The sequence below is a fragment of the Equus quagga genome, chromosome 10, assembly GCF_021613505.1.
Source record: "Equus quagga isolate Etosha38 chromosome 10, UCLA_HA_Equagga_1.0, whole genome shotgun sequence".
Taxonomy (NCBI): Eukaryota; Metazoa; Chordata; class Mammalia; order Perissodactyla; family Equidae; genus Equus; species Equus quagga.
The window spans coordinates 41,888,042-41,915,591 of NC_060276.1; the positions used below are offsets into that span (position 1 = coordinate 41,888,042).

The following is a 27,550-nucleotide window of genomic DNA, read 5'->3' on the forward strand; positions in this document are numbered from 1 at the left end:
TTCCATAGCTTGGTTATACTATTGTTTATTTAATCCCATTCCACCACCCCTTGCCGATTGATGAACGTAAAGTTGTTCTGGGTCTGGGGCTAAGAAAAACAAGGCTACAATGAAGAACCCGGTGCATACAGCTTTGCCCACAAGGGGAAAAATTTCCTTAGGATATTCTACTATAAATAGAATTGTTCAGCTAAGGGTATGAAATTTTATACATTTGATACCGCCCAAAGAAGGGTATGAGCTTTTGTATAGTTAATGGATAGACCACCAAATTGCCCTCCAAGAGGCTGGGCAATTTCCACTCCTGTCAAGCACGTGACAGGACCCCCTTCTCCATGTTCTCATGCACACTGTAAATTAGCAATTAGTGCCAATCTAAGAGATAAAAAAAGGTATGAGATCGTCCTTTTAACTCACATTTTCCTAAATATCTATAAGTTTGAGCATCATGTCATATGCCTATTAGTAATTTGCATTTTTTCTCTAAGAATTAGTTAATATCCTTTCAATATTTTTCTATTCAGCAGTATTTTTCTCACTGATCTGTACTTCTTTATGCATATCTACATAATATGTTTCTGCTATATAGGTTACACATATAGTCTCCCAATCTGTCACTGACATCTTAATTTTACGATATTTTTTATACTCAGAATTTTTACATTTTGATGTAGTCAAATATATTAACTTCTTCCTGTATGGCTTCTGGATTCTGTTATATATATACAGACATACATATACATATATATATCTCATGTACATGTGTATATATGTATGTACAATAAATATGTATTTGTGTATATATGTATTCAAATGTATGGCCAAATTCCAGTACTATTCATATAACAGTCCAGCACTCCTCAACTAATTCAAAAAGCTGACTTATCAAGTGTTAAATTCTCACTTATGCTCAGATATGTTTCATGGATTGACTTTTCTGTTCCACTGACGTATGTATATATGACTGTCTCAATAGCATGCTTTTAATTGGTACAGCTTTGTAGCAAGTTTTGGTATCCTTCATTGCTCCACTTTATCAAACTATTTTTGGATATGCTTGGGCATTTCAAGTAAAGTTCCAAGTTTTATTTTTAAAAAATCCTCTTGGACTTTTATTAGGATTGCATTGAATTTATAGATTAACTTGGGGAATAATTAAAATCATCATAATAAATTATTATTTTCATACAAGGTCATGTAGTATTTTTAAAATTTATTCACATCTTCTTTTGTGCCCTTCAATAAAATCATACAGTTTTCTCCGTGTAGATTTCACATGTTCCTTATTCCCAAAGATTTCATAGTTTTTGTTAATATTGAGAATGGTGGCTTTTTTGCACATAATATTCTTTCTCCATTTTTTATGAAAATAATTTCAGTTTTTATACAAATCATGCATGCTCATTACAAGAAGCAATACAATGCAGTAAAGTACAATGAAGAAAGATAAAATATCACTCAGATTCCAGCACTGTGAAATAACCATCAAACTTTCAAAGAACAATCAAACTTCGTGGAACATTATATGTTCTTTAGATCTGAACACTTCATTCTTTCTTAAGAATATATATATTCATCATATGTGTGTGCAGATATATATATAATATCTCCCTATTTCCTTTAATTTCTTCTGTTTTTTTCATCTCCAGTCAATATGATTATCTCAAGCCCTTTCTCTGTCCATAATCCAACTTTTAGCAATGTTTTTCTACTTCAGCTGTTTATAATTTATTACTTCTATGGTAATGTTATTTGGGCCTAATTGGTTTCTTAGTTTGCAGTCTTCCTTTTTATCTAATTCTGCTGTTTATCATCTCATCTTTGAGCTCTTTTTTTATTAAATCTATACTCTTGTTAAGTTCTTCTATAGCTTAAAGTACTTGGAAATTTCCTTCTGTGCTTTGAGGTATGTTTTCTTCTTGTTTAGGTTCTTTGTCTTTCTCATAATCTATCTTATGCAGCTTCTGAGGGGCTGGGCAAGGTTAAGAACCTGGCCACCCTGTACCACTATGCTCAGTGCTGGAATCTCCTTTTCTTTACTTGCCTGTGACTTTTTGAAGTTTGTGTAATTGAAATGTGCCCTATTCTTTCTTCGATTGCTGATGATGACCCCCACTCCACACCCACTGATTTTTTGCTCCTTTTTTCTTTCTTTGCATTTTGTTAAGTATTAGGAAAGATTCTGTGAGGCGGTGTCTTTTCCTCTATTCCAGCACAGAAGCTTCTTGTAATCCATTTTCTGGCTGTTCATTTTTGGTGCAAGATAACAGGCCACCATAGTAATCTTTATTAATAGTTTTAAAAGTTTGTCAGTTCATTCTCTCTGATCTTCTAGAGAGACAATTGTGTTGTCAGTAAATGACAGCTTAGTACTTTTCCTTTCTGCTATTTTATACTGCTTATTTCTTCTTTTTGGCTTATGCACGGAACAAGAACTTCAGAATAATGTTGAATAGTAAAGGTGATAACAGACATCTTTATAGTCAGGGTCTAGCTCCTGACTATAATGGGAATACTTAGTGTTTCATCAAGCACAATGTTTCTGTACATCTCTGCCACAAACTCTTTGCCAAGTTAAGGAAACTTCCTCCATTCTTAGAATGCTACGGGTTCTTATCAGTAATGGATGTTTAATTTCAACAAATCATTTTATAGCACCAATTAGGATGATCATATTTTTATATGATTTTAATATTATTTTAATATAGTGCATTACAATAAAACTGCTCAAATATTGAACCACACTTGAATCCTTGGGATAAATCTCACATGATGATGGCTATTTTTTAATACCATGCTCGATTTCAATTTGCTTATATTTGATTTCCCATTTTTGCAAGTTGGTTGATGAAATCAGTTCATAGGTTTCTTTTTTGTGCACCATCCTTTTCCAATTTTTGGTATTAGGATTATACTAGCCCTATAAAATGAATTGTCAAGTTTTCTATGTTCTGAAAATAGTTTATATAATAAGAGAATTTTCTACTCATTGAGGATTGGAAGAACTTTGCTAGAAAATGTCTGAGAACAGTAAATGTCTTTTTTTTCTTTTTTTTTTTTTTTTAAGCAGTAGCTCTTTAACTATCTTTTAACATTCTTCCTTGGTTATTTGTTTATTCAAGTTTTCTACTTCTTCTTGAGCCAATTTTGATAAGATATTTTCTTAAAATATCATCCATTTTGTCTGAAATTTCAAATTTAGTGGTAAAAAATGTGATGCTTTCCTGTATTTTTTCCAAATGTCTTCTGTGTTTGTAATTATGATTCCCAGTGTTGTTTATTTTCTCTTTTTTTTTTCTTGATCAGATTTGCAAGCTTTTTTTCTCAAAGAATAAATTCAGGTTTTATCAATCAATTGTAGTGTGATCTTTTTTGTTTCTTATCCTGTTTTCAATTCTTTTGTTTATCTTTATTTTTTCGTTCCCTCTATTTTCTTGGGATTCAGTTTATTATTCTTTTCCTGCATTCTTAGTTGAGCGCTTAGTTCATTTATCTTAAATCTTTCTTGTTTCCTAATATGTATTTGAGTCTATAAATTACCCTCTTGAAATTTCTCTAACCGCATCCCACAGGTTTTACATCTGGCGTTGTCACTTTTATTCTCATCTACATAATTAGAAGTGATGACTTTTATTTCCTCTTTAACCCAAGAGTCATTTAGAAAAGTCATTTTTCATTTTCGATTGGGTGGGAGTTCTTTGTATTAATGTTTAAGTTTATTTCATCATGTCATGTCACCTCCTCTTCAAGGCCTTCCTTAATCTTGCAGTTTAAAATAGCCCTCCAGCCTCTATAACATCATCCAGTTTAATTTTCATTAAAGGACTTAACACCTGTCTTTTTGTTTATGTATTATTTGATTCCTTTCTCTAGGATGTACGCTCCTTGGGAAGAGGGACATTGTCTCTTATTCATCTCCACATTTTCAGTACCCAAAACAGGCCTGGAATACAGTAGACATTCAATAAATATTTGCTGAATAAATAAATTATGTTCAATAAATGTGAACCCTATGATTATTATTTCTACATTTTTTTTTAGAAATTGGTGGGATTTAACTGTTGAATGAGCATGTTCTAATACATGAACAAATTTTATAAATCAAGCGCATTTGAAAAGAATGTTATTTTCTGTTGTGTGCAAAGTTGTATTTGAGAGATTAGTGAAAGTTCGCTGATTGTGTAATCCAAATCCTCTCTATACTTGCTAATCTGTGGATTACTGAAAGACATATGAGAAGCTTTCGACTATGTGTATGTAGCAATTTTTCTTTATATTTATATCGTTTTGCATTGCATTTGTGAAGTTATATCATTAATTGCACAAGAGATTATTAGTGCTATGTTTTCTAGGTAATATAACCATACTTATTAATATTAAATATCCTTCTTTGACCCTTTTAGTCCTTTCTGTCTGAAAATTTACTCTGCCTTATATTGATAATGCTACATTTGCTTTCTTCTTATTAGTTTTTGCCTGGTTTATCTTTTTATTTAGTACAACATAGAGGTGGATTGTGTGTGTGTGTGTGAGGAAGATTGGCCCTGAGCTAACATCTGTTGCCAATCTTCCTCTTTTTGCTTGAGGAAGATTGCCCCTGAGCTAACATCTATGCCAGTCTTCCTCTATTTTGTATGTGGGATGCTGCCACAGCATGGCTTGATGAGCAACATGTAGATCTGCACCTGGGGTCCAAACCTGTGAACCCCAGGCCTCCAAAGTGGAGCATGCGAACTTAACCACTACACCACCAGGCAGGCCATGGAGTTTTATTTCTATGTTTAACACAGTCTGAGAATCTCTGTCTCTTTTTAAGTGATTTAACCAATTCACATTGTGATTATGATATATTTGGATTTATTCCTGTCACGTGTTTTTACTTTTTCTATTTACTATGCTTTTTTGTTCCCTTTCTCCCCCATGCTTTATGTTGGATCAATTTATTTTACCTATAGTCGTCTGGAGGTTATTACATTCTATTTTTATTCCACCACCTTTATGAGCCCTGATAACTTTTATTCTGAAGATACTCACTAAGAAGTCTTGATTTCTACTATTTGCTCTCTCTGAATCTGATAGCCTGCTCCATATCACTTCTTTCAGAGGGACCACTGCCTCTTCCAGTTCTTAGTTAAAATAAAAGCTTTACTTTTTTACTTTTTTCGCTGAAAGTAAAATCCATAGCCATAAGGTTTCTAGCATAAAACATAGAGGAATATCTTCGTGACCTTGAGAAAGGCAAAGATGTCTTGGACAGGATACAAAAGCACTAATCATAAAACAGAGAATTGGACTCTATCAAAAGTTAAATTTTCTGTTCATCCATAGACATTATTAAGAAAATGAATAGGCAAGCCACAGATCTGGAAAAAATATATATGCAGTACATATATCTGACAAAGGACTTGTATCCAACATATATAAAGAATTCCTAAAAGTCAGCAATCAAGAGAAGAACCCAATGTAAAATCAGGCACAAACTTGAATGGAAAATTTGGCAAAGGAAGGTACTCAATCCTCAACATATTTGGTAATCAGGGAGATGCAAATTAAAACCACAATGAGATATCACCACACACCAATTAGAACAGCTAAAACCGAAGACTAACAACATCGTATGTTAGTGAGAATAGAGAAACCTGAACTCTAATATATTACATTACATCCATTAGGGGTGTAAAATGGCACAAGCACTTCGGAGAACTTTTTCACAGTTTCTTCAAAAGTTTAACATTCACTTACCAAACAATCAAGCAATTTCACTTCTGGGTATTTAGTCAAGAAAAGTGAAAACATTTGTCCACACAACGACTTGTACATGAATGTTTATATCAGCTTAGCTAATAATAGCCTAAAACAGGAAACGACAGGAGAAAGGCTCAGCAAATTGCTATACATATATCCAATAGACTACTACTCAATGATAAAAAGTAATGAAATACTGATGCATGCAACAACATGGATAAATCTCAAAAGCAGTATGCTGGATGAAAGAAGCCAGACAAAAAAGAGTATTGTAGGATTCCATGTCTATGAAACCCAAGAAGAAATAAAACTAACTTGTGATGATAAAACTCAGAAAGTGGTTGTCTGGAGAACAGAGAGGAATTAACTGGAAAGAGGTAGGAAGGATCTTTCTGGGATGTTGGAAAACTTCTATATCATGTTTTGTGTGGTGGTTACATAGGTATATACCATTGTTAAAATTATTCTCACTGAACATTTAAGATGTGTGTGATATATTGCATGTAAATTATACTTCAATGCACCCAAATTCCCTCCCGAGAGAGAGTTGCCTTATTAATTTGAGTGTATCATAACAGACCTTTGTCTGTGAATTGCATACACATATATGTACTTATAGAAATATTGTTGGGGGCATTGTATTGTACATGTGTTTCACAACTTGATGTTTTTCACTCATCAATATATCTTGGAGCTTTTTCCATGTCAGTAAATGTGGATCTTTTAAGCTGCTGTATTATATTCTATAGTGTGACTATAGTATGGTTTATTCAGCCATTCCTCTGCTAATGGACCTTCGTGTTTTCTTTAATTTTTGGCAATAACAAACAACGCTACAAAAATTATCCTTGAAAATGTTGTCATTCAGAAAACTGAGAAGTGGTATGTCAACATTGCAGATTACATTTTGCTATTAAGTAGTGAGGCTGTGCATCTGTTCTTGTGTTTATTGGTCATTTGTAGCTCTGTGAATTGCCTGCTCACATCCTTTTGCTATTTGCCCGTTGTATTATCTTTATCTTATTGTTTTTGCAGAAATGTTGTATTTAGTGTGGATAGCACTTGTTTCTCTGTTTTGTATGTTGCAGATTTTATCTTAGTAATTTAATTTTTAATATTCTTTATGTTGTCTTTCCATATACTGAGGTTTTTCAGTTTTGATGTAGTCGAATGTGTCAGTCTTTTTCATTTATGGCTTTTTTCCTTCCTCAGCTGAAGTTTATGAAAAATACTCTCCTACATTGTTATAATACTATCATAAGTATTTTTAAAAACGGAAGTTCCAGGGGGCCGGCCCGGTGGCGCAGCGGTTAAGTTCGCACGTTCCGCTTCTCGGCGGCCCGGGGTTCGCTGGTTCGGATCCCGGGTGCGGACATGGCACTGCTTGGCAGCCATGCTGTGGTAGGCGTCCCACGTATAAACTAGAGGAAGATGGGCACGGATGTTAGCTCAGAGCCAGGCTTCCTCAGCAAAAAGAGGAGGACTGGCAGTAGTTAGCTGAGGGCTAATCTTCCTCCAAAAAAAAAAAAAAAAAAACACTGAAGTTCCATTTGGAACTTAATAAGCGGTATGATATAGGGGTCTGACATTTTTTTCCATATGGTTATCCAGCTTCCCAAAAGCATTTATTGAGGAGTCTATCCTTTCCTCCACTGATTTGAAGTATAGTCTTTTCTCTATATTTAATCCCCATATATACTTGGATCTATATGAGAATGTGTAGGTTAAACACAAGAAGCATATTTTACATACTACTCTGTACTATGTTTTTTCTCAAATTAATTTATAAATTTAGCACTATTCAATCAAACCAATTTTTTTTAAGTGACACCCAAACTAACAGTTTAAACTGGAACAGAATTTCCTATATTTTCTAAAGCTGGTTGGACAAAACTAAGACTGAAGAAAACCAAGGCAGAGCATTCCCGGGAACAATCAGTCACATTACAGGAAAAGAACTGGGCATTTGTCTACTTTTCCGGTAGAAATCATATTTCAGATAACCAAATAACCCAGTTAATGAGGAAACACTTCCTTTTAGATTAGTTGAGTTTTAACTAATAAGCACAGAAGAATGTTAAGATTCAAAAATTATCATTTTGTGACCCCTCCAATGAAATAATTGATTCAGGCAAGAATCAATAGTTGCTTAAGTCGTCAGATGTTAGTCATGAGAGGAAAAACGTAACTTTACAAAAGGAATTATATCATCACCAGCTTGACCCAGTTTAATTTGTTTGGGTTTTTTTTCCTAGATTCTTGAGATAGATGCTTTGATGGTTTATTTCCAGCTTTCTTGATTTCACAGGGGTTTTTTTTTAAGTCAAATTTATTGAAGTAAAATTCACTTCTTTTAGCCATAAAGTTTTGTGAGTTTTGACAAATGTATGCAGTCATGTAACTACTGCTACAATCAAGATATAGAATATTTTCATAACCCCAAAAAGTTCCTTCGTGCTTTTTATAGTCAATCCTCTTTCCCCAACCTCAGCCTCCGGAAACCACTGATCTGATTTGTATGTGTCTAGTTTTGCTTTTTCCAGAATGCTGTATGAATGAAATCAACCTCTTGTGTCTGAGTTTCATTTAACGTAGTGCTTTTGAGTTTCATCCATATTGCTACTTGTACTAATAGCTCAATTCTTTCTATTGCTGAGTAGAATTCCACTGTATATATGTAGCACAATCTCTTTATCCATTCACCAGTTGATGGACATTTGGGTTGCTTCCAGGTTGAGCCAATTACCAACGAAGATGCTATAAATATTTTTATACCAATCTTTGTGTGGACTTCTGTTTTTACTTCTCCTTGGATAAATACTTAGAAGTGGGAATGTTGTTACCATTTGGTAAAGATATGTTTAACCCTATAAAATCGGTTTTCCAAAGTGGTTGTACTATTTTACATTCCCACCAGAATTATATGAAAATTTCAGTTGCTCCAATACTCACCTGCACTTGGTTTTATCATTTTTTAAAGCCACTCTATTTGGTGTGGCTATTCTAATCTTTTGTCCTTATTTTTAAATTGGATTTTTTTCTTATTATTAAATTGTGAAAGTTCTTTACTTCTTTATATATTCTGGCTACAAATCCAGAATTATATTAGCTAGTTTGAGTTGCAAATATTTTATCCCAATTTGTGGTTTGGCTTTTCATTTCTTAACAGCATCTTCCAAACAGCAGTAGTTTTTAATTTTGATAAATGCAATTTATCTATGTATTGGTTATAGTTTGTACTCTTTGTGTCCTATCAAAAAATTTTTGCCGGACACAAGATTACAAAGACTTTCTGTTATGTTTCCTTCTAGACATTTTCTAGTTTTAGCCCTTAGGTTTAGGTAGATGATACATTTTGGGTTAATTTTTGTGTAAGATGTGAAATTCATTTTTTTTCATGTGGGTGTCTAATTGCTTCAGCATGATTTCTTGAAAAGACTATTCTTTTTCCACTGAATTACCTTGGCATTTTTGCTGAAAATCAATGAACGACATGTGTGGTTCTGTATCTGGACTCTTTATTCTGTTTCATTGATCTATATGTCTATCTTTTCACCAAAACCACACTCTTTTGATGACTGTACTTTATAGTAACTCTCAAAATCAGACAGTGTAAGTCCTCCAATTTTGTTCTTTTTCAAAATTGTTTTGGCTCTTCTAGGTCCTTTGTTTTTCCGTATAAACTTTAAAATCAGCTTGTCAATTTCTAATCCAAGAAAAAACCTGTTAGGATTTTGCACCCCACAAATTCTGATGTGTCATAATTTCACTAATGCTCAGTTCAAAATATATTCTAATTTCCATTTTGATTTCTCCTTTGACCCATAGGTTATTTAGAAATGTATTTCTTAATTTAAAAACATATAGCAATTCTCAATTTATTTTTTATTAATTTCTAGCTTAATTTTCACAATGGTCAGAGAACACACTCTGTGTTATTTCAATCTTAGTTTGTCAAGACTTGCTTTATGCCATTTGTGTAGCCAAATTTTATAGGTGTTTCTTTTTTACCTAAAAAGAAATTGTATCTTGTAGTTTTAGAGCTCAGGGTTCTACATTTGTTAATTATATTAGGGTTATTGATTGTGCTATTGCATATGTTTTATATTCTTGCTGATTTTTGTCTTTATTATTTGACCATTACTGAGAGAAGTCTGTTCAAAATCTCCCATTATATTTATACAGTGGAATACTATACAGCAATGATAATGAACAAACTGTAACCACATGCAGCCACATGGATGAATCTTACAAACACAATACTGAGTGAAAGAAGACAGGGACAAAATAGCACGGAGTGGACGGTTCCATTCAGATAAAATTCAAAAACAAGCTAAACTTATATTTTTAGAAGTCCAAATAATAGTTACTCCTGGTAGAAGGAAAAGATTTAGTGACTGGAGGGGAACACTAGTGGGGCTTATGGGTGCTGGCAATGTTCTTTTCCTGATCTGGATTCTGGTCACACAAATATGCTTACTTTGTGAAAATTTACCAAGGTGTACATTTATGGTTTGTGCACTTTTCTGTCTGTTATATTTCCAAAAGCTTACTTTAAAAAATAATCAATGTCACTAGTGATCAAGTACCTGCAAATTCAAGTAGTGAAATATTCTATTTCTCGCCAGAATTATAATTCCCAGTGTTTGTGTAGAGATAGATAAACGGATAATCCTTTGCATGATTGTCAGAAGTATAAACTAGTATAATTTTTCAAATGGCAGTATGATAATATGTATTAGAAAGTTTTAAAAATGTGTATGCCTTTGAACCCAAGAATTTAATTTCTGGGAAAGCATCCCAAGGAAATGATAAGACAAATACACAAAGATATATCTACAAGGATACTCACTGCAGAGTTGTTTAGAATTCTATAATTCTAACTACTTGAATATCCGATAGGAGATAGGTTAAGGAAATCAGGACACTTTCATACAGACTACAGCGAAGCCTCTAAAACTATAACCGAACCAAAGCTTTTACATGGAAAATTATTTATGATATACATTACTTTAAAATAAAAATAGGTAATAAGACCATATGTATATTATGATTTATTTTTTATTCAAATACATATGCATATATACAAATATACTGAGAAAAACTCCAGATGGATATATATAATAAATGTTAACGGCTTTCTCTGAGTACTAGGGATTTAAATTGTGGGAGTTGTGTTCTTCTATTTCTTTTTTTTTTTTCCCCATTTTTTAAATTGAGGTTTAATTGACATGCAGCTTTATATTAGTTTCGTGTGTACAAGATAATGATTCCATATTTGTATATGTTGTGAAATGATTGCTACGATAAGTCGAGTTAACATCCATCACCACACGTAAGTTACAGAAATTTTTTGTATGATGAGAACTTGTAAGATTTACTCTCTTAAGAACTTTCAAATATGCAATATAGTATTATTAACTATAGTAGCCATGCTGTACATTACATCCGCATGACTTATTTTATAACTAAAGTTTGTACCTTTTAACCCCATTTACCCATTTCAGACCCCCATCCCCACCTCTGGCAACCACCAGTGTGTTCTCTGTACCTATGAGCTTGTTTTGGGGTTTTTTTTTAACGATTCCCGATGTAAGTGAGATCAAACGATATTTGCCCTTCTCTGTCTGATTTATTTCACTTAGCATAATGCCCTCAAGGTCCATCTATGTTGTTGTGAATAGCAAGATTTCATTCTTTCTTATGGCTAAATAATAGTCCATTGCATATATACACCACATCTTCTTTATCCACTCATCCATTGATGGACATTTAGGTTGTTTTCATATCTTGGCTATGGTGAATAATCCTGCGCATAATCATTTTGAGTTAGTGCTTTCATGTTCTTCAGATAAATATCCAGAAGTGGACTTGCTGAATCATATGGTAGTTCTGTTTCTAATTTTTTTTTTGTTTTGCTGCTGAAGCTTCACCCTGGGTGAACATCCATTGCCAGATTGCCAGTCTTCCTCTTTTTGTATGTGAGCCACTGCCACAGCATGGCCACTGGCAAGTGATGTAGGTCTGAGCCCGGGAGTTGAACCCAGGCTGCGGAAGCGGAGCATGACAAACTTAATCACTAGGCTGCTGGGGCTGGCTCTATTTTTAGTTTTTTAAGGAACCTCCATACTATTTTCCATAGTGGCTGCACCAATTTACACTCCTACCAATAGTGCACAAGAGTTCCTTTTGCTCCACACGTTCGCCAAAACTTATTTCTTGTCTTTTTGATAATAGCCATTTTAATAGGCATGAGGTGATACCTCATCATGGTTTTGACCTGAATTTCTCTGATGATTAGTGATGTTGAGCATCTTTTCATGTACTTGCTGGCCATCTGTGTGTGTTTTTTGGAAAAATATTTATTCAGATCCTCTGCCCATTTTTTAATCGGATTGTTTGGTTTTTTTGCTATCAACTTATATGAGCTCTTTATGTAATTTAGATATCCACTCCTTATCAGATACATGACTTGAAAAATTTTTCTCTGATTCAGTAGGTTGCCTTTTCATTTTGTTGATGGTTTCCTTCGCTGTGCAGAAATTTTTTAGTTTGATGTAGCCACACATTGATTTTTCTCCTATTTCCTTTTATTTTCCAATTTTTTGGTCTGTGTATGCTTGTATAATAAACATAGTTTTTAAAACTCTTCTAGGGGCCTGCCCGGTGGCACAGTGGTTAAGTTCACATGTTCCACTTCTCAGCAGCCCTGGGTTCACCGGTTGGGATCCCGGGTGCGGACATGGCACCACTTGGCAAAAGCCATGCTATGGTAGGCGTCCCACGTATAAAGTAGAGGAAGATGGGCATGGATGTTAGCTCAGGGCCAGTCTTCCTCAGCAAAAAGGGGAGGATTGGTAGTCCTCCTCAAAAAATTAAAAAAATAAATAAAACTCTTCTACTATGACTATGTATTTTTCTATTTCTCTTTAAGAACTATAACATTTTGATTATTATATTTTAAAACTATATTATTAGATGCATACAAACACAATTATTTTATCTTCCTGATGACCCTTTTATCATTATGAAATGTCCCTTTTTGTCTTTACTAATGTTTTTTGCCTTAAAATATACTTTCTCTGACATTGCTATAGCTACATCAGGTTTCTTTTGTTAATTTTTGCATGGTATCTCTTTTTCCACACTTTATTTTCAGCCTTCCATGACTTGATATTGAAGGTGGATCTCTTCTAAGAAGCATATAGTTATTTTTTTAACCCAATCTGACAAGTTTTGTCTTTTAACTGGAATGTTTAGGCTGTTTATCTGTAACGTAATTACTGGTATATTTGGACTTAAATCTACTATCTTACTGTTTGCTTTCTATTTGCTCTGCATGTTCTATTTTGCTTTTTTCCTCTTGCCCTCCTTTGGGTTGCTTGATGATTTTTTTTAGAATTCCATTTTCCCTCTCAATTACCTTGCTAATTATCCATCCTACTACTATTCTTGTAGTGGCTACCCTAGAGATTACAAAATGCATCCTAGACATTATCAAAGCCTAATATAAATAATTTTACCACACTGTCCAACATAGAGTGCTTCTAAATAAATATTAGACCCCTTTCCTGCGTCCCCACTCCCATCTGAGATCCCCAAACCTGTGCTATATATCACTGTCTTGGAAACCTAGTGATGTCAGCCCTACACCTCAGCCCTTTAGCACAAAGAAGGGGTTTTTATCTCCCTTTCCTCATCTCATCAAGAGAAGTTGATGAACTGGTACCTATATATGTGTCATTTCATAATATACGTGCACCATTCCAAACAAATGTAGCACAGCTAGATCCTGATCCCTAGAAGTCCATCATCTAAAAGGGGAAACAAGGCAGCAAAATCGGGAAGTTACGTATGTCAAAGCCGGCTGAAGACTCAGGCTGTATGGAACTTGGAAACGTTTTACCCTATCTTGAACTATCTTCATTTGTAAGTATAATTTGATGTTCTTGACTCTACCACTAGATGTCAGCAAATCCCAGAAAGGGATAGGCTGTTCAGGTTGTGGGATTTGGGGTGTTTCTTCCTATTCTCCTTTTGTTTTAATGTATTTTCCAAATGTCTCACAAAGAACATGTATCACTTAAATTCTAGGAAAAATAAAATTAACATTACACATAGCAGGCACTTAATAATGGTGAGCATTATATCCATTCCTGTTTGTTCTAGAGCAAAATAATATAGTTCATTATCACTATCAAGCTATCACTGGGTATCTTACTTCTGTAACCCCAGTATCTTTCCCAAAGACAAGGCTGGTTCTCACCCTCCCTGAGAATCAGTTTCTACATCTTTAGTGTGAGGATAACAATTCTCCCTCGAAGGGTTGATCTAAGTATGTAATGCCACCGTGTATGTGCAAGGGCCAACCTCTGTGAAAATTGATCCCTCCCAATTAAAGAGACACACAGGGAACACAGAAGTCCCTTGAGGGAGCAGCCCAGAGTACGGGTTTCCCGGAGCACAGAGCTCTTAGTAGACCAGGCTGGTATGTAGTCTGGATTCATGGGTTGGAGAACGCAAGCTGGGGAAAGCAATTTGCAGTTCTCTTGGCAGGTGAAGGAGCGCCTCTGAGGGTGTCTGTGTGGTGCTATCAGAGCGAGCTTTGGGGAAACTGCTCTGGGCAGCTCTGTGTAAAGTGACCTGGAGAGAATCAGGTGGAAGGTTTGGGAAGCCATTGCAGGGATATGGTACTTGGGGGCTTAAACCACCTTCTTTCCCCCAGGGGGCCATCTCTACAATGCGGACAGGTCAGCAGACTTTGATGAAGACAGTCAGAGACAGTGAGAGAGAAAGAGATGAATAAAGTATGTATGAAATTTAATAGATATCCTTTGTCTTTTTATATAAAAAAACATTTTTAAAGCTCAATTTGTATAATCATAAACAAACTGTTTAATAAGCAACTTTAAAAATAACATTTTGTTTCTTCTAAAAAAATGTCTTTTCTTTAAAAAAGAGAAAAAACAGAGACAGAATAGAGGCCCCCTGGTGATCAGAATCTGAGTTGCCATGTTGAAAGTCTCGGGACAGGAGGCTTTGCAAGGGGATCAGAGAATTAGGGAGGGATTTGGTCTTGGCCTCAGCCAGCTCTTTCTAGAATTTACCACCCACTGGCAGCAATCTCTCTGAATATAGGACGTTCATGGTCTCCAGCCCCAAAACCAGACATCTGCCTCCTGCCTGAGCTGAAGAGAAGGCAGCATGTTTGAGTGTGAGATTATCGGGAGTGAGGAAGTTTGAGATATAGAAAAACACACATACAGAGATACGCTATCAAATCAGTTGCCTTAATCTACACTTTCCCCAACAAACCAGTATATTTCGAACACATTTCCAAAACATAATATATGTGTACATAATTTTTGTCAGTTGGGCTACTTATTTTTGCTCTTTACAAATTTTTGTCTCAACAAATGTTCCTGATTTCAAAATTTCAAACAAGACAAAAACATACACGTGTAAACTGAAATTATCCTGTGTATCCCACTTGCCTGACCCTCACTCTCTCACCCAAAGAGAGTCATTGAAAACAGACAGGTGTATATTCCCCAGGTACTTTTCTCTGTACATAGATTATTAATGTATAGTTACATATAAACAAAATATTCACATAAAATATACTAAAATACACATATTTTTCAAAATGGTGATCATGTTATACGTATTCTGCAACTTGCTTATTTCACTTAATATGATATCTATGATTTTCACTAGCATTTCATTAGCTAATGTTTATTAGGCACAAACATTGCTCTTTAAGTGAATTTTCTGATAACGTCATTGACCCACCTATCTGTTCATTAGTAAGTCTGCCTAATATATCAGAAATATGAACCCCATAGAGTTTGCAAATATTCTGTCTCTACTTTTCACAAACTTATACCTTTTTTCTGCCATACACAGCATTTTAAATTTTTCAATATTATTGATTAAAATTATACCGTTTTGTAAATCTAAATTTTTTTACACTTACAAAGTAAAGTTTATTTTAAAAATAAATAGTAAATCTCATCCATTAGGATGGCTATTATTTTTTAAAAAGCAGAAAATACCAATTTTTGGTGACGATGTGGAGAAATTAAAACCTCGCGCATTGCTGGTGGGAATGTAAAACGGTGCAGCCACTGTGGAAAACAGTATGGCTGTTCTTCAAAAACATTAAACACAGAATTACCATCTGATCCAGCAAGGCTGTTTCTGGGTATAGACCCCAAAGAGGGTAAAGCAGGTATTTGAACAGATAATGCTCACAGTGGTAGCATTCACACTGACAAGACTGTCTCTGACAAAACTTTAGTCAGGCTCCTCTGAACGCTCTTCTCAACTAGGGTTTGACTTTTGGACTTCTGTGTTCATCTTTGCATAGCCCAATTTTAGCAAAAATTCAGCTAAGTCAATTTAGCAAGAATCCCCACCCTTGATAACTGATCATCCTGGCCTGTCTTCAGCAAAAATCCTGCTCAGTTCAGTTTAACCAGAATCCACCCTTTACCCCTCATATTTTCACTTCCGTTTTCCATCCACTGACCCCACCCGACCCCGTTCCTTGGCTATAAAGCCCCATTTGCCCATGCTGTATTCAGAATTGGGCTTAGATCTAATTTGAGGTCTCTTTTCTCCTATCACAATAGCCCCCTAATAAAATCTGTTTTTACTGCTTCTGCTATACTGCTCTGGTTTTCTTTAACAAGAATAGACAAAACATGGAAACAGCCCAAATATCCACCGATACATAAATGGATAAACAAAATATGGCATAGCCATACAACAGAATATGATTCAGCCTTAAAAGGAAATGAAATTCTGATACATGCTACAATATGAATGATCCTTGGAAACGTCATGCCAAGAGAAAGAAGCCAGACACAAAAAGACAGATACTGTACGGTTCCACTTACATGAGGTGCCTGGAGTAGTCAAATTCATAGAGACAGAAAAGTAGAATGGTGGTTGCCAGGGGCTGGAGGAGGAGGAACAGGAAATTATTGTTTAATGGGTATGAAGCAAGATGAAAAGAGTTCTGGAGATGGATGGTGGTGATGGTTGTACAAACAACATGAATGTAGTTAATGCCACTGAACTGTACACTTCAAACAGATTAAAATGGTAAATTGTATGCAATGTCTATTTTATAAATAAATAAAGGATACAGTCCATTGTCATAGAAATTGAGCGACACCCTGAGGAGCATCAAGCGCCAGCCCCCAGGGAGATTAGAGCACTCCAGAGCCCTGGCGGCTTCAGGACACAAAGGGCAAAGCTTTAGAGTAATTCCAGGCTTCACTACTTTTCTCTGCTAAACTAGCACACCCTCAAGGATAGGGATTACACGCGTGCATGAATGCAAGGAGGCATGGCTCATTCAGGACATCTTATTATTTTTTTTATATTGCACAATTTATGTAGTTTTTCTCTTTTTTAAAGATTGGTACCTGAGCTAACATCTGTTGCCGATCTTCTTTTTTTCTTCTTCTTTTTCTCTCCAAAGTGCCCCCAGTACATAGTTGTATATTCTAGTTGTGAGTGCCTCTGGTTGTGCTATGTGGGATGCCACCTCAACATGGCCTGATGAGCGGTGCCATGTCCATGCCCAGGATTCAAACCCGCGAAACCCTGGGGCCCGAAGCGGAGCGCACAAACTTAACCACTTGGCCACAGGGCCGGCCCCTATATTTTTTATTAGAGTCCACAGTCTGCCAAACAAAAGCAGTAACAAGATATGTCACAAATTATTGGATAATTTAAATCTTATGAATTTAATTTCTTAACAAATTAGGTGCATATTCATACGGGCTAACCTAAAAATGCTATGTTTCATCTAGGGTCTAAAATACTTTATAAGAGATTTCATTCCAGCACTAAAAATGATCCCATCACTATAATTTTTTTGCATGTTTTACACAAAAAGTTTGTGCTCTTAATCAAAAAGATCCACAGACTAATTCAGCAAGTAAAAAATAATTTTACAAAAGATCCAAGACAACATTTCAAATCCACTTTTATTTTCTTTTTTCCTCTTCACATACAAAACTTCTCCACACATCACATTTCCTGCAGCTATAAAGTCACTTGATGTTGGTCAGGCACCATTTTATCCCTGAAACTTTGCTGACATCAAAACATGACAGTTACCCAGTGTTAAACATATGAAACATTTATATACCACAGCACATTAAGCTTTAGACACTTGGCAATTAAACCAAATAAAAATAGGACAAGACCTCCATCCTACATGTTCAGAATTAGGTGTTCATGGTCCCTATCTGGTGACTGTACACTGGTTCAAAAGGCGGCAGAAGCAACAGACAGTTACTTCGGAAGACATTGAACACTATGATCTGGAAGCACATTATGATGTCACCCTAGTGACATGTACCACTCACCTTTCTCCAAGGTGGTCTCATATTTCTAGAGGGGCAGGTTCAGCTGATACAAAATGAAGACAGACAACACAATATTTACTCTGTGTAGATGTCCTAAATCAAACTATACAAGCACTGTGATTTTGAACACAACTCGTCCTAACAACTTGTCACGATCGTCCTGGTTTTTAGGTTGGGCAAGCCGTCAATCTTGCACTCTACTGTTACTTCTTATATAGTACTACTAGTATCACAGGTAACCTGGACAGCAACTAATGGCTGTGGATACTTCACATGCAGTTTTTTCCCATAATATGGAAAATATTTTAAGTCTATAATTCCATTGGGAGGATAAGTTGATAGAGTTGTGTGTTTTCATCCTTTGAAATACATTGTATCATTGGTTCTCCTTGAGTCTTTAATCCAATTATTCTGCTCATTTCCACAAGAATACAAGATTTTCCTCTGGAGTAGCCAAACTCAGGATCATCCACACCACTGCAAAACAACAGGAAACTGACATGCAACATAAATTAGACCCTCTGTTCAAAGAGTGCTTCATCAGGACAGCCTACGAAATTCTTCTGTTCTTCTAAATCTTAAGGCTTTAGAAACTTCTCAAGGTCTTCAATGTACCCTTTATAGGACTTTGGATCAGACCTACTGAATGAATATTCCCACACAGTCACTGGTTTGGGGAAAAAACATAAGTCCTGGACTAGGAATCTGGTCACAATATTTTTGAACCTCATTGTTCAAATTCTGAAGCATAGCCCACACTGTGAATGAGAAATGGGCAGCCAGAAACTCGTGAAAGACTAGGTAGAAGAGCAAGATCAAACCTTTTTAAGGGTCTTTTCACTGTCCAAATAAAAGTGCATCTTCGTGTACGAGGTACTTGTGTGATTAAGTCATACTGCACGTTCATGCAACCCACACACTTAACGCTCACTCGCACTCCTCCGACCTCTTGGAGTGGCAGCATGGACAAGTCATAAGATAGGGTCAGGGATGGAAATTCCCTCTCCCCCGGCATCAGGCAGGGTCTAGCTTTCCAGTACTGCTCAGCACCACCGGCGCCTCCACCAGGGCTTCTCCCGACTGGCACGCTCCATACAAAGGAGGACCCAGGCACTCAGGCCCTGATGCTTAGGGCTTGGCATCAGGAAGGGGTCCCCAGCTTCTGGCACCATTCAGTTTGAGAGCCCTGAGCAGCACATATGCTCATTGGGGCATCTTAGAGGCTGCCTACCACAACATCAATTGCCCATCTTTCTATATCGGTTACTGGGAATGCTTTCATATATCATGAGAATTAGTCCCAGAAAACTTTCAAATATTTACTCCAGACATTTCAGACAAAATTTTCTGTTTTGTTTTGTTTTGCTTTTTGCCGCTGAGCATTTTAAATTTTTCAGTAATGTTATCATTTAAAAGTAATATAGCTCACTATTAAAAAAAGAGGTAATACCCTGGGCATCAATTGCCCAGGGAGATCGCAGCATTCAGAACCCTGGCAGCTTCAGGACACAATGGGAAAGCTTTAGAGTAATTCCAGTTTCCACTAATGAGCAGGCATTTACAAGGTGGTTTCCCTGATGTACTTAACCTCCCCTAACTTCCTATATCCTGGTCTGAGTTAGGGATTTAATAATAAGTAACTTGAATAGCTGTTAAGATCAAGGGAGATCTTGGGAGCCTGGTGCTTAATCCCTCACCCACAGGGCTCCCCAGGGTGGGAGATATGATGAAATCACAATGTTATATGAGCTGTTCTATGGACCAGTGACTGGTCCCCTCACACTTTAGGGGAGTGACATAGTGTCACCCACTGCCTGAGTCTATGGCCCAGATCACGGGCCTGAGCACACTGCACGCTGGGTCCCTTTTGCTTTGACCCCAGGCCATGTACCTCCACCAGCCCTCTCAGCTCACTGTGATTCTCTAGGTACTCTGTAAGGGGTAAATGCCAGTTTTGTTTGTTTTTTTATTATCCACATCAGGGGATCTCTGACTGTGGTCCCTAGACCAGCAGCATCAGCATCACCTGGGAACTTGTTAGAAGTGCATATCCTTGGGCCTCACCCAGATGAGGCCCAGCAGTAAGTGTTTACACGTCCTGTTGATGACACAGGGTAGTTTGAGAACCTCTGCTGTATTCTAGAAATGACTGATAAAGTTTTATATGTTATCACCTCTCTGAGCCTCAGTCTTCTCAGTGGATGTGACAAATACCTTTGTTTCACTACAGTGGTGTGAGGAATAAATTGGAAATCTTTACAAATGGTGTCTGTTGATACGTCTGTATTGTAAGATGAATTATCTCTTGGAGCTGGGAAAAGAAGAGAAAATCCTTATGCCATTTCCATTTTTTTTAATGCACTAAAACCGCCCTATAGAAATGAGAGGGTCCTTTTGTCTCTCCCCTTCAATCTACGGCGAGTAAAACATCCATAACACACCAAGATGCTGGAGGAATTCACACATTGGTACATCCGAAGGTGGTGGATTGGAGCACACAGAGGAGGCTAAATGGGAGAACAGCAGAGGCAGAACCCAGAACCCCGGATCCTCAGCTGAGGTGGCTGCGCCTGCTGCCCCAGCTCCAGACAACTCGATGGACAGCAGCGGAGGTGCACGTGCAACTCTGGCCAGCCAGCCACCAGCGGTACCTGTGGTCTTGGGAAGTGGAGCAGCAGTGGAGGAGGAGCCCCATGATCCTGGGCCCCCCGGCCTTGGCTCAGAGCCTGGTAGCAGTGGCAGAGGTGTGCACAGGATTCCTACATCCCAACCACGGCAGCATCTGCAGCCACAAGGTAACAGGCAACAGCTGAGACAGTGCCCGGTGAACCCGGCTCCCTCCCCACAATCAGCCACCCCCTACCACAGCAGCGGAGTTTCTGACCCAGGTGATCCCAGACACAGCTGAGGCATCTACCATCCCTGTGGCCCCAGCAGCAAAGCCAGGAACTGCAGAGACAACAGCAACAGCATGGCATCAGTGACCCCCACATGCATACCAGGGCAGAAAAAATTTTTTCAATCTGCTTCACAAATACGGGTAAGCAGGTAACCTTGACTTGTCCCATTTGCCAGAAACACAATTCAGATGAAAATATGAAGTAGAGAAAAGATGAGAGGTAATTATTTTGTATAAACCAGTGAGTTTGAGTTTGTGTTACTATGTTTTACTGACTCATGGCTAAAATTTTAGAATGAATAAAATCTCTGCATCTGTCTGTATATTTATGTATGTACGCATGTGTGTTATGTATAAGTGATATTTTTCTACCTTCGGATGGTATTGCCAAATTAATTTTTTAAATCCCTTAAAAGAGTTCTATTTTAATTGGCTTGGAGATAAATGAGCATTTATATTAATTGAGTATTCCTAAAACTTTCAGAAATATAGAAACTAACTCCAAATTTTTTTAAGTTCATATGGCATTGGATAATATTTGGTAAATAAATCTAGTTTTTACATTTTTGGTAAAATAAAAACAAGCATGTCTTCAGAGTTGTCAGCATTAAATATGATGCAGACATACAATTTTTTTCTACCTAAGTTTACTAGTCAAACAAGCTTGTTATCTCTTCTAGATGTATAAGATTATAAAACTATAAATCCAACCTAAGAACAAAATGTTAAATAAAAATGAATTTCTTGATGCATGCCAAGCATGTCAGTAAGAAAAAAATGATAGAAGAACCATATCTTTAACTTTTTAGGATCTTGGCTTCTGTGATATTTTTGATACTTGCTTGACTGGTCAACAAGAAAAGTAACTTAAGATGATAGCAAACTTTGTTTAATGTCTCGTGAAATTTTCATGAGCAATTCAAGCACAATTGTTAAGAACAAGTAAATTAAATAGATTTAAATGGGATAAGAGTTTATAAATGAACTTTTCAACAATAATTATGCTTTATTCTATGTTTACTTGAAAATAGTTTCAAAAGTCTTTTTGACCCACGGTCTCCGGCTGTGCACGAGACAATGCAAGAGGCACCCAGACTTCCCGTGGATGTCCTTCGGGACTGGGTGGAGCTCCAGCACCCAGCTCCACAGCCCAGGGGGAAACTCCAGGGTCCCGCACCTGCCAGCAGGGAAAGCCTCTGCTCGCCATTAGCAGGGAGGCCCCGTCCAGCATTCAGAACACCGGGAAGCTGCCAGGGAGAGGATTCCCCGGCAGGGCACCAGCCCGCCAGCCGCTGCCGGGCCCACAGACTCTGGTTGTGCACGGGACGGTGAAAGAGGCACTCAGACTTCCCATGGATGTGCTTGGGGGCTGGGTGGAGCTCCAGCGTCTGGCTCCGCAGCCCAGGGGGAAACTCTAGGGTCCTGCACCGCCAGCAAGGAAAGCCTCTGCTTGCCATTAGCAGAGAGGCCCCACCCAGCATTCAGAACGCCAGGAAGCTCCCAAAGAGCAGAATTCCCCACAAGGCAGCAGCCTGCAAGCCGCTGCTGGGCCCATGGACTCTGGCCGTGTCCCAGATGGGACAAGGGGCTCCCAGAGATTCCGTGGGAGTGGTTTGGGGCTGGGTGGAGCGCCAGTGGAATGGCTACATGGCCCAGTGGGGAACTCCAGGTTCCCACAGCAGCCTCAGTGAAAGCCTCTGCACAGCACTAGTGGAGAGGTCCCGACCAGCAATCACAAGGCTGGAAGGCCCAGGGGCAAAAGTAACACAGCTAGGTGAGCTAACGACAGACTGCAGAAGATACTGATAGCTCTGCTGGGACCTATAGTGGACAAGTGTGATCTTGTGGGCTCTGACAGTGACAGAGCTGCGATTATAGGTGATCCTGCTCCCGGCTGCTGGGAAAGCCCATAACACCACTGCAGACCCCAAGGAGGGAGCGTGTCTAGGTGGTCCGCAACAGTAGGCACCAGCAGCCTGAGGCCCCCTTGTGATTGCCCCCACAACTGACGAGGGACCCCACAGGACCACTGTGACTACGAGGAGGGGCCCAGGTCCAGTCAGTAACAGCTGACAGGGTTCCTGGTTGGTGCAGTCTAAACAGCTGCTCCCCCACACACACCAGTTGCAACAAGTGGAAGCAGTGACTAAACTCTATCTCTAATGTGGAGGCACAAATCCATGCCATCAAGCAGTATGAAAAAATATATTAAATCTCCAGAACAGAAGGAAAATGATAAGTACCCAGAAAACAATCCCAAAGACAATGAAATCTATAACCTAAATGACGATGATTTCAAAACAGCCATTATTAAAAAACTCAATGAGTTCAAAGAGAATTCAGATAGACAACTCAATGAGTTCAGCAGCTATGTCACAAAAGAGCTTCATGAAATAAAGAAGAACCAATCAGAAATACTGGAGATGAAGAACACAATGGAGGAGATTAAGAAAAATCTGGGCTCTCTGAACAGTTGGGTCGATAATATGGAGGACAGAATTAGCAATTTGGAGGATAGGAGTATAGAAATGCAGACAGAGGAGGAGAGAGAACTAAGACTAAAAAGAAATGAAGAAACTCTCCAAGAATTATCCGACTCAATTAGGAGATGCAACATAAGGGTTATAGGTATCCCAGAGGAAGAAGAGAGGGAGAAGGGGGCAGAAGGCCTGTTCAAAGAAATAATGGCTGAGAACTTTCCAAACTTGGGAAGAGAGATGGAACTTCATGTGACAGAAGACAATAGATCTCCAAACTTTATCAATGTAAGAAGACCAATCCCAAGGCATATAGTAGTGAAGCTAGCAAAAGTCAATGACAAAGAGAAAATACTAAGGGCAGCCAGGCAGAAGAAAATAACCTACAAAGGAACCCCCATAAGGCTATCAGCAGATTTCTCAGGAGATATCTTACAGGCTAGAAGAGATTGGAATGAAATATTCAAAACTCTGAAGGACAAAAACCTGCAGCCAAGAATACTCTATGCAGTGAAAATATCCTTCAAATACGATGGAGAAATAAAAACTTTCCCAGATAAGCAAAAGTTAAGGGAGTTCATTGCCACCAGACCTCCTCTTCAAGAAATGCTCAGGAAGAACCTCATACCTGAAAAATCAAAAAAAGGAAAGGGGTTACAAAATCCAGAACAAAGGAGATAAGCAGAAGGACAATAACAGAAAGTAGCAGCTCTCCATCAGAACAGGTTAGCAAAAGTTAAATAAAACATTAAAGATAAACAGAATGGAAACACCAAGAATAAATATAACCTAGTCAGTTTAACCACAAACTCACAACACAAAAAGAAGAGGAAAAAAATCTGACAATAACAACCTAGAAGGAGAAGAGAAAAGGGATGGAATGTTTTAATTTAAGGAAATAAGAGGCTATTGGAAAAAGGACTATCTCATCTACGAGATGTGTTATACAAACCACCTGGTAACCACTAAACAAATAACAAGAGTAAAGACACAAATTACAAATAAGAAGAAAGCCAATACAGAAATTTACCTACTTGAATTAGGAATCCAGAAATCATGGGACGAGAAACAAAGGAAATGCAAAAGAACCAGAAAACAAGTGATAAAATGGCAGCAGTAGGCCCCCACGTTTCAATAATCACTCTAAATGTAAGTGGATTGAACTCTCCAATCAAAAGACACAGAGTGGCAGGATGGATCAAAGAACAAGATCCAATAATATGCTGCCTCCAGGAAACACACCTCAGCCCCAAAGACAAACACAGACTCAGAGTGAAGGGATGGAAGACAATACTCCAAGCTAATAATGAACAAAAGAAAGCAGATGTTGCCATACTTATATCAGACAAAGTAGACTTCAAAGCAAAACAGATAAAGAAAGACAAGGAGGGGCAATATATAATGATAAAAGGGACACTCCACCAAGATGACATAACACTTATACACGCACCCAACACAGGAGCACCAAAATTTGTAAAGCAACTATTAACAAAACTAAAAGGAGACATCAACAACAGTACAATAATAGTAGGGGACCTCAACACCCCATTAACACCAATGCATAGGTCATTCAGACAGAAAATCAACAAGAAAATTATAATTAAATGAAAAATTAGACCAGATGGACTTAATAGATATATATAGAACACTTCATCCAAAAACAGCAGGTTACACATTCTTCTCAAGCACGCATGGAATGTTCTGAAGGATAGACCATATCTTTGGAAACAAAGCAAGCATCAATAAATTCAAGAGGGTTGAAATAATATCAAGTATCTTTTCAGATAATAATGCTATGAAACTAGAAGTCAACTACAAGAATAAAGCTGGGGAAGGGGCAAAAATGTGGAGACTAAACAACATGCTACTGAACAAACAATGGATTATTGAAGAAATTAAAGAAGAAATCAAATATTATCTGGAGACAAATGAAAATGAAAACACACCATACCAACATATTTGGGATGCAGCAAAGGCAGTCCTAAGAGGGAAATTCATTGCAATACAGGCTCACCTCAATAATAAAGAAAAATCTTACATAAACAACCTCAAACAACACCTAAGAGAATTAGAAAAAGAAGAACAAATAAAGCCCAAAATCAGTAGAAGAAGGGAAATAATAAAAATTAGAGCAGAAATAAATGACATTGAAACAAAAAAGACAGTAGAAAGGATCAATGAAACAAAACGTTGGTTCTTTGAAAAAATTAACAAAATCGATAAACCCTTAACCGGACTCACTAAGAAAAAAAGAAGTCTCAAATAAATAAAATTAGAAATGAGAGAGGAGAAATCACAACAGATACCAAAAAAATACAAAGGATCATAAGAGAATACTATGAAAAACTATATGCCAACAAATTGAACAACCTAGAAGAAATGGATAAATTCCTAGACTCATACAACCTCCCCAAACTGAATCAGGAAGAAATAGAGAATCTGAATAGACCAGTCACAAGTAAAGAAATAGAAACAATAATCAAAAACCTCCCCAAAAATAAGAGTCCAGGACCAGACGGCTTCTCTGGAGAATTCTACCAAACATTCAAAGAAGATTTAATACCTATCCTTCTCAAACTATTCCAGAAATTTGAGGAAGATGGAACACTCCCTAACACCTTCTATGAAGCCAACATCACCCTGATCCCCAAACCTAACAAGGACACCACAAAGAAGGAAAACTGCAGGCCAATATCACTGATGAACATAGATGCAAAAATCCTCAACAAAATTTTGGCAAACCAAATACAGCAATACATCAAAAAGATTATACACCATGATCAAGTGGGATTTATACCAGGGACACGGGGATGGTTCAACATCTGCAAGTCAATCAACATGATTCACTACATTAACAAATTGAGAAACAAAAACCACATGATCATCTCAATAGATGCAGAGAAAGCATTCAACAAGATCCAAAATCCATTTATGATAAAAAAAAAACCCTCAATAAAATAGGTATAGAAGGAAAGTACCTCAACATGATAAAGGCCATATATGACAAACCCACAGCCAACATCATACTCAACGGACAAAAACTGAAACCCATCCCTCTCAGAACAGGAACAAGACAAGTGTGCCCACTTTCACCACTCTTATTCAACATAGTACTGGAGGTTTTGGCCAGAGCAATTCGGCAGAAAAAAGAAATAAAAGGAATCCAAATAGGCAACGAAGAAGTAAAACTCTCACTGTTTGCAGACGACATGATCTTATATATAGAAAACCCCAAAGAATCCATAGGAAAAATATTAGAAACAATCAACAGCAACAGCAAAGTTGAAGGATATAAAATCAACATACATAAATCAGTAGCATTTCTATACACTAACAGTGAACTAACAGAAAAAGATCTCAAGAACTCAATCCCATTCATGACCACAACAAAAAGAATAAAATACCTTGGGATAAATTTAACCAAGGAAGTGAAAGATCTATACAACGAAAACTACAAGACTTTCTTGAAAGAAATCAATGACGACATAAAGAGATGGAAAGACATTCCATGCACATGGATTGGAAGAATAAACATAGTTAAAATGTCCATACTACCTAAAGCAATCTACAGATTCAACGCTATCCCAATCAGAATCCCAATGACATTCTTTACAGAAATTGAACAAAGAATCCTAAAATTCATATGGGGCAACAAAAAACCCTGAATTGCTAAAGCAATCCTGAGAAAGAAGAACAAAGCCGGAGGCAACACAATCCCTGACTTCAAAGCATACTACAAAGCTACAGTAATCAAAACAGCATGGTACTGGTACAAAAATAGGTGCACAGATCAGTGGAACAGAATTGAAAGCTCAGAAATAAAACCACACATCTATGGACAGCTAATCTTCAATTAAAGGAGCTGAGGGCATACAATGAAGAAAAGAAGGTCTCTTCAACAAATGGTGCTGGGAAAACTGGACAGCCACATGCAAAAGATTGAAAATTGACTATTTTTGTTCACCATTCACTAAAATAAACTCAAAATGGATCAAAGACCTAAAGATTAGGCCTGAAACAATAAGTCTTCTAGAAGAGAATAT

At 37.3% G+C, this 27,550-nt stretch overlaps 1 pseudogene; it reads right to left on the bottom strand.

The window, feature by feature from the left end:
• Positions 1-18,269: 18,269 nt before the first annotated feature.
• LOC124245437 (sodium/potassium-transporting ATPase subunit beta-3-like) lies at positions 18,270-22,487 on the bottom strand (annotated as a pseudogene).
• Between the last annotated feature and the right edge of the window lie 5,063 nt (positions 22,488-27,550).